We start from the raw sequence: 7,935 nt of genomic DNA on the forward strand, positions 1-7,935 counted from the left end.
GATTACGCTTACCGTCCAGTACATTCACTTAGTACATCCTCATGCAAATGTCTGTATGGGTATGCATGGTGTTTGAGTGACTGATGCGTATGTCAGATAAAATATATACAGGCATAGTACTGTTTTTCACTGACACACATCAGTCACTTAAACAGATACACACATTTGCATGAGGAAGTACTGAGTGAAGGTGTTGTACTCCATGTGACACCACATCTTCATACATGATGCATGCTGACCCAAACTTCCTTAAAAACAAACATTGATTTAATTCAAATAGATCCAGTAAATTGTATTTTTTTATTTAACCAGGCAAGTCAGTTAAGAACAAATTCTTATTTACAATGACGGCCTACACCGGCCAAACTCGGACAATGCTGGGCCAATTGTGCACTGCCTTGCGGAACTCCCAATCACGGCTTGTTGTGATACAGCCTGGATTCAAACCAGGGTGTCTGTAGTGACGCCTCTAGCACTGAGATGCAGGGCCTTAGACCGCTGCGCCACCTGGGAGTCCACAAAACAAAGGCAATGATATTATTGATCAGCCTGTGGTCGGTTGGTCTGACAGCTGGAATCTCATATATGCTGGTGACAGAACAAGTAAAGGAAAAAGAGAGAGATAAAAGCCTCCAATCTCACATCATTCTGATTACTGCCAACAGAGGACAAACTGCTGCCATCTCAATCTTGAAGGGGTCCAATTAAAAACACATGTTGACCAACAACAATGAAAAGAGGCTACAGTTTTCCTGACGAGAAGATCTGACCAGGTCCAGAAAAAACTTGTAATCAGGAAAAACTCCTGGCCCTGGTGATGATTGGTTCAAATAATGACCTTAACTCTTGAGCTCACAGTACATTTGCACTGTTTCGCTATGGCTATATTCATCAATCTGGCAAGAGGGCAATATTTATTTTACAATAAAGCTATGGCCTTTGGCTTGCAACTATAATTGTTTATTTACAGAGCCTTCAGAAAGTATTCATACCGCTTGACTTATTCCACATTTTGTTATGTTAGTCTGAATTCAAAATTGATTATTTTTGTCACCCATCTACACACAATACTCCATAATGACAAAGTGAACATTTGTTATTTGTTTTTTTTGCTAATTTATTGAAAATGAAATAAATACATTTATAATTTACATAACTATTCACACCCCTAAGTCAATACTTTGTAGAAGCACCTTTGGTAGCAATTACAGCTGTGAGTCTTTCTGGGCAAGTCATTAAGAGCTTTCCACACCGGGATTGTGCAACATTTCCATATGATTATTTTCTAAATTCTTCAAGCTCTTTCAAATTGGTTATTGATCATTGCTAGACAACCATTTTCAGGTCTTCCTGTAATTTTCAAGTAAATTTAAGTCAAAACTGTAACTCGGCCACTTAGGAACATCCAATGTCTTCTTGGTAAGCAACTCCAGTGCATATTTGGCCTTGTGTTTTAGGTTATTGTCCTGCTGAAAGGTGAATTCATCTCCCAGTGTCTGGTGGAAAGCAGACCGAACCAGGATTTTCCCTGGGATAATGCAAGTGCTTCGCTAAATTACGTTTCTTTTTATCCTGAAAAACTCCCCAGTCCTTAATGATTACAAGCATACCTAGAACATGATGCAGCCAGCACTATACTTCAAATATAGAGAGTGGTACTCAGTAATTGTACTGGACTTGCCCCAAACACAGCACTTTGTATAAAGGACAAAAAGTGAATTGCTTTGCCAAATGTTTTGCAGTATTACTTTAGTACCTTGTTGCAAACTTGATGCATGTTTTGAAATATTTTTCTGTACAGGATTCCTTATTTTTACTCTGTCAATTAGGTTAGTATTGTGCAGTAACTACAATGTTGTTGTGTCTTCCTTTTCTCCTATCACAGCCATTAAACTCTGTAATTGTTTTAAAGTCACCATTGGCCTGAAATTCCTCCCCGGCAACTGAGTTAGGAAGGATGCTTGTATCTTTGTCGTGACTGGGTGTATTGATATATCACCTAAAGTGTAATTCATAAAAACAACATCCGTCTACCATTAGGTGCCCTTCTTTGCATTGGAAAACAACATCCATCTACCATTAGGTGCCCTTCTTTGCATTGGAAAACAACATCCATCTACCATTAGGTGCCCTTCTTTGCATTGGAAAACAACATCCATCTTTTTGCATTGGAAAACCAACATTCCATCTACCATTAGGTGCCTTCTTTTCTACCATTAGGTGCCCTTCTTTGCATTGGAAAACAACATCCATCTACCATTAGGTGCCCTTCTTTGCATTGGAAAAAAACAACATCCATTGGAAAACAACATCCATCTACCATTAGGTGCCCTTCTTTGCATTGGAAAACAACATCTACCATTAGGTGCCCTTCTTTGCATTGGAAAACAACATCCATCTACCATTAGGTGCCCTTCTTTGCATTGGAAAACAATCCATCTTTCTGAAAACAACATCCATCTTATTACCATTAGGTGCCCTTCTTTGCATTGGAAAACAACATCCATCTACCATTAGGTGCCCTTCTTTGCATTGGAAAACAACATCCATCTACCATTAGGTGCCCTTCTTTGCATTGGAAAACAAACATCCTTCTTTGCATTGGAAAACAACATCCATCTACCATTAGGTGCCCTTCTTTCATTACCTACCATTAGGTGCCCTTCTTTGCATTGGAAAACAACATCCATCTACCATTAGGTGCCCTTCTTTGCATTGGAAAACAACATCCATCTACCATTAGGTGCCCTTCTTTGCATTGGAAAACAACATCCATTAGGTCTTCCATTGGAAAACAACAGGTGCCCTTCTTTGCATTGGAAAACAACATCCGTCTACCATTAGGTGCCCTTCTTTGCATTGGAAAACAACATCCGTCTACCATCCCATTAGGTCTTTGCATTGGAAAACAACATCCGTCCATTAGGTGCCCTTCTTTGCATTGGAAAACAACATCCGTCTACCATTAGGTGCCCTTCTTTGCATTGGAAAACAACATCCGTCTACCATTAGGTGCCCTTCTTTGCATTGGAAAACAACATCCGTCTACCATTAGGTGCCCTTCTTTGCATTGGAAAACAACATCCATCTACCATTAGGTGCCCTTCTTTGCATTGGAAAACAACATCCATCTACCATTAGGTGCCCTTCTTTGCATTGGAAAACAACATCCATCTACCATTAGGTGCCCTTCTTTGCATTGGAAAACAACATCCATCTACCATTAGGTGCCCTTCTTTGCATTGGAAAACAACATCCATCTACCATTAGGTGCCCTTCTTTGCATTGGAAAACAACATCCGTCTACCATTAGGTGCCCTTCTTTGCATTGGAAAACAACATCCATCTACCATTAGGTGCCCTTCTTTGCATTGGAAAACAACATCCGTCTACCATTAGGTGCCCTTCTTTGCATTGGAAAACAACATCCGTCTACCATTAGGTGCCCTTCTTTGCATTGGAAAACAACATCCATCTACCATTAGGTGCCCTTCTTTGCATTGGAAAACAAACATCCGCCCTTCTTTCTACCATTAGGTGCCCTTCTTTGCATTGGAAAACAACATCCATCTACCATTAGGTGCCCTTCTTTGCATTGGAAAACAACATCCATCTACCATTAGGTGCCCTTCTTTGCATTGGAGAAAAACAACATCCATCATCCATCTACCATTAGGTGCCCTTCTTTGCATTGGAAAACAACATCCATCTACCATTAGGTGCCCTTCTTTGCATTGGAAAACAACATCCATCTACCATTAGGTGCCCTTCTTTGCATTGGAAAACAACATCCATCTACCATTAGGTGCCCTTCTTTGCATTGGAAAACAACATACATTTTTTTGTGGTTGAATCTGTGTTTGAAATTCACTGCTTGACTGAGGGACCTTACAGATAATTGTATGTGTGGGTACAGAGATGAGCTAGTCATTAAAAAATCATGTTAACCACTATTATTGCACACAGTGTGAGTCCATGCAACTTATTATATGACTTGTTAAGCACATTTTTTATCCTGAATTTATTTAGGCTTGAATACATATTGACTCAAGACATTTCATATTTATTTTCTAAAAACATGATTCCACTTTGACATTATGGGGTATTGTGTAAAGGCCAGTGAGAAATAAATTGAAATGTAATACATTTTAAGTCCCCCCCTCCCCAGTTTTGTTTCCCCATAAACATAACAAATGGTATATGAATTACCATGCCTGGTTTCCCCAATATAGCGCCGCGGAGCCTGCCAGTAGCGCAGACTGGGACATAGACTATATGCCGGTGGGTGCTCATGATCTGAGGAGGGTAGAGGGAGAGGGGGAGGATGTAATAATATAATATTTAGTAGTTAAAATAAATAAAAAAAATTCTGATTGGGGACCTCTAGCCATACAATGTCATGAGGTACTGCCTTCATTGCCTTGTTTAGGAAGCTTATTCAATCCCAGGGCGGTGTCAAATGTTGAAACCGATGCCGAACTCACCGAGCAGCCTGCTAGCCTGACCAACAAGGTTGAGAAGCCTAGCAGCAAATGCAATACCCGCTCATCCCCCACGCCACCTGCTGACCAACAAGACTGAGAAAAGCCATGGCCTAGCACCAGCAGCACGAGTGTAACATCACAACAAGCACCTGCACCTTTGTTACCACAGCAACTATCAGCTGACGGCCTACAGTAGGTGATGAGGAGCCAGGGCAGGTTTGTCTTACTCGGGCTGCATTTTCAGTGGGAGAAAGTGGGCTTTTTGTAGTGCCTGGTTTAAGGTCTGCATTTGGTTGTGGTACACACTATGTCATCTGAGGAGGCAATAGAGGACATTTTCAATGTGTGTAGCTCCCTGTACAATTTCTTTAGGAAACCCATGGTGGCTACACAGTACAATGGGGGAAAACAGAAAATACTTCTTGATCAGAGATGGACTGGCAACCTCACCATGGTGTCAGTCATTTTGAAATCAAGTGACAACATCACAGAGATGTTCAGTTAAATTGAATCTACTCACGCATATGGCATTGATGTGACACTTGAGGCCACAGACTTATTGAAAGCAGTGACAGAGCCAAGCTTGTGTGACGAGAATTTTTATCCCAATGTTCATAACTCAACCATCACTATAACTTTGACCAATTCCCAGACGTTTGTAAGACCCTGGTTAATGAAGAATTAGACAAAGCACCCAGTCTGCAATAGAACCATCCTTTATTCAGAGAGTACTCTGGAAATCATACAATGCACATAGCCTTTTATACCACACACACATACCACACACACACAGACACACACACACACACACACACACACACACACACACACACACATGAACTCACATCAGTAGAAACTCCACCTCTCTTTAGGTGGGCTGTATTTTTCCAAAGTTCACATTCCTAGTTTATCACTTTTCTACCAGCCTAGCAGTCTCTAGCCGTTCCTCTCCTCCATAGATTAGAGGGGCCTTTAAAGGGGCCTCTTTCCTGTTGTCAGTTTTCAGAGTTATAACTAGGTCATCTGTAGTTCAATTGTCCTTTGTTGTGTCAACTATACATTTCTGACCAAGCTACATAGTAACACAATGTTTTTTTGTCTTAACTTGTTTTACACACACATTATTAGATTATAGTCTTATAATTCTAATACATTTCACACAGTTTCAGAGTGGAACACTTTAGCCATTATCTTAAAACATATAAATTATTCTATCAATATGACGCAAAATCCTGGGGCTCCTCAACGTACCTAACAAGTTATTGCAGTCTGAAGCAACTGATCTGCACACCGGTGTAAAACTTGTTTGCAGTACATATGGGTGTGTTGAAAAACTGTGATGTGATGCTGAATTCAAAACGCTTTGGGAGGCATGCCAGGAGGGCACGAGCACACCAGCTCCAAGCAATCGATGGAGACTCATGTATGTAGTTGAAAGCACAGTGGGTCAGCATGATGATGGAGACAAGAGGGAGTGTAAACGACAGTTTTTTAGCACTTTGGATGCTGTGCTGGGGGAAATGTCATCACAATTTAGGGAAGAAAATAATCAACTGGCGGAAGCTCTGTGTGCCATGGATCCAAAGAACCCAGACTTTTTAGATGTGAACAAGGTCAAGCCATTGTTGTATCTAACCAAAACTGAACCAGTGGAAGCTGAGTTTGTGGCTCGCACATTCTTGAAAAGTGAAATTGCAACCATAGCCAGCAAGAACAAATGGACCCCACTCAGTGTTCTTCAAAGATAAAGTGGGCCTTTGTCAGCAATGCTGTTGGCACTGAAACATGGATTACCATTAGGGGCATCTACAGCAATGTGTGAAAATTCCTTCTCCACCCTGAAGAAGGGATTCTGTGAACACAAACTGACCATGTTACATCAGCTTTGCGTTATTTTATGGGTATAGGGACAATAACCAATGTAGCCTATTGGTTGTGCTCTGAGGTGAGGCCTAGTGCGTTGCTCCTATTGTCCTGGATGTCCACTTCGGTGGTACTGAAATTGGCATCCTTTCATCGTGCTGACTGGCAGTAGCCTTCTGTCCATGGTCCTGAATCATGGTTATGGTGTGTGCTGTTTTAATGAGCGCATCATGGGCTACCAGTCTCCGTGGGGCTTCTCTTCAACATCGCTTGTTTTCTTGTTTGTAAAATAACAGTTGTTGTGTATATGGCTGCATTTCAGATAGGCCTACATTTTGTGTGTCAGAGTAGTATAGGACTATTTAGTTTTCTTTTCTGAAACTCTTCCACAGAAAATATTGCGCGCCTGGAGAAGTGGCGGCATGGCTTACTGTAGGTTACGCTCATTGCGTAGTGTCACAAATTAGACAGAAATGTAGCCTATAATATAGTGCCGATTTTAGCTTGTATATCTTGGTGGGCAAACAAAAAAATGATGTTTTATGCATGCCAGGAAAGCCACAACACTAAACAATACATTCATTGCACTGTAACGGTGACAAACAGTGCCCACAAACTGTTAGGACCTGCCTAAAGCTGTACCAACAGCAGAGCTTTCTTTTCAGCAACACTCCAGCGGTGCCTTGTCTGGCAGCGAAACAGTTGATACAGCCTCATTTACTGCCTTTTTAAAAACCACAGCTGATATGGCTGACTTGCTTAAACAAATGTGGTTACTACTGACTCCTTGTGGATTTGTGTATGTGGATAAGAACCACATTCTCCTTCAATTATAACGAACGCCAAAATGAGTTTTGACCCACAAACATTATTAAATTCATGTACCGGAATTCATGTTTATTCTTATATCATTACCACTTAGCTCTAAGTATAAGCCAGTGCAAACAAATGGGCCGCGACAAGTTAGGCCTATTCGTTCAGCACTTTCAAAATGGACACAGACAGAAATTCAGATAAATGTTAGTTCAGATAAAATCAGCAAGATGTTGAGGCCTTAACTTGGCTATCCTTTAAGTCACCACACAGAGAGAGAGACGTGGTTAGCCTACCATTTGAAGTATTTTATTAGGCCTATGTGGTCTTAAAAGGAAGGAAAATACAATCATGAGGATCCACTTTTATATACAACCATACCGACGCACAGAAAACAGCCCTTGTAATATTAACTGGCCCAACAACATTATATAGTATCTCCTCCTCGTCAAGAAAAGCCCATGAGCAAATTATAATACACAAAGCAAAACAATGAAATCATTCCAACATTGCCTAAATTGATGAATAAGATACTAATCAGATAGACCTATATAAGCAATAGGCCTATAACAATTGAGATGTACAAACTATGGCATAAGGGAACGATGAGTGGATAAGAGGCAATCAGTAATTTCCATTAAGACGTTAATGAGTGAGCAATGATGGACGTAGTTAATATAACTATTTGTCCAGCACTTCTGAAAAGTACAGCGACAGAATTCAGAACATGGGCCGCTCTTACAGTATTCCCCCTGTACACCATGTCACAACCATA

Source organism: Oncorhynchus nerka, linkage group LG2 (assembly GCF_034236695.1).
Source record: "Oncorhynchus nerka isolate Pitt River linkage group LG2, Oner_Uvic_2.0, whole genome shotgun sequence".
Classification (NCBI taxonomy): Eukaryota; Metazoa; Chordata; class Actinopteri; order Salmoniformes; family Salmonidae; genus Oncorhynchus; species Oncorhynchus nerka.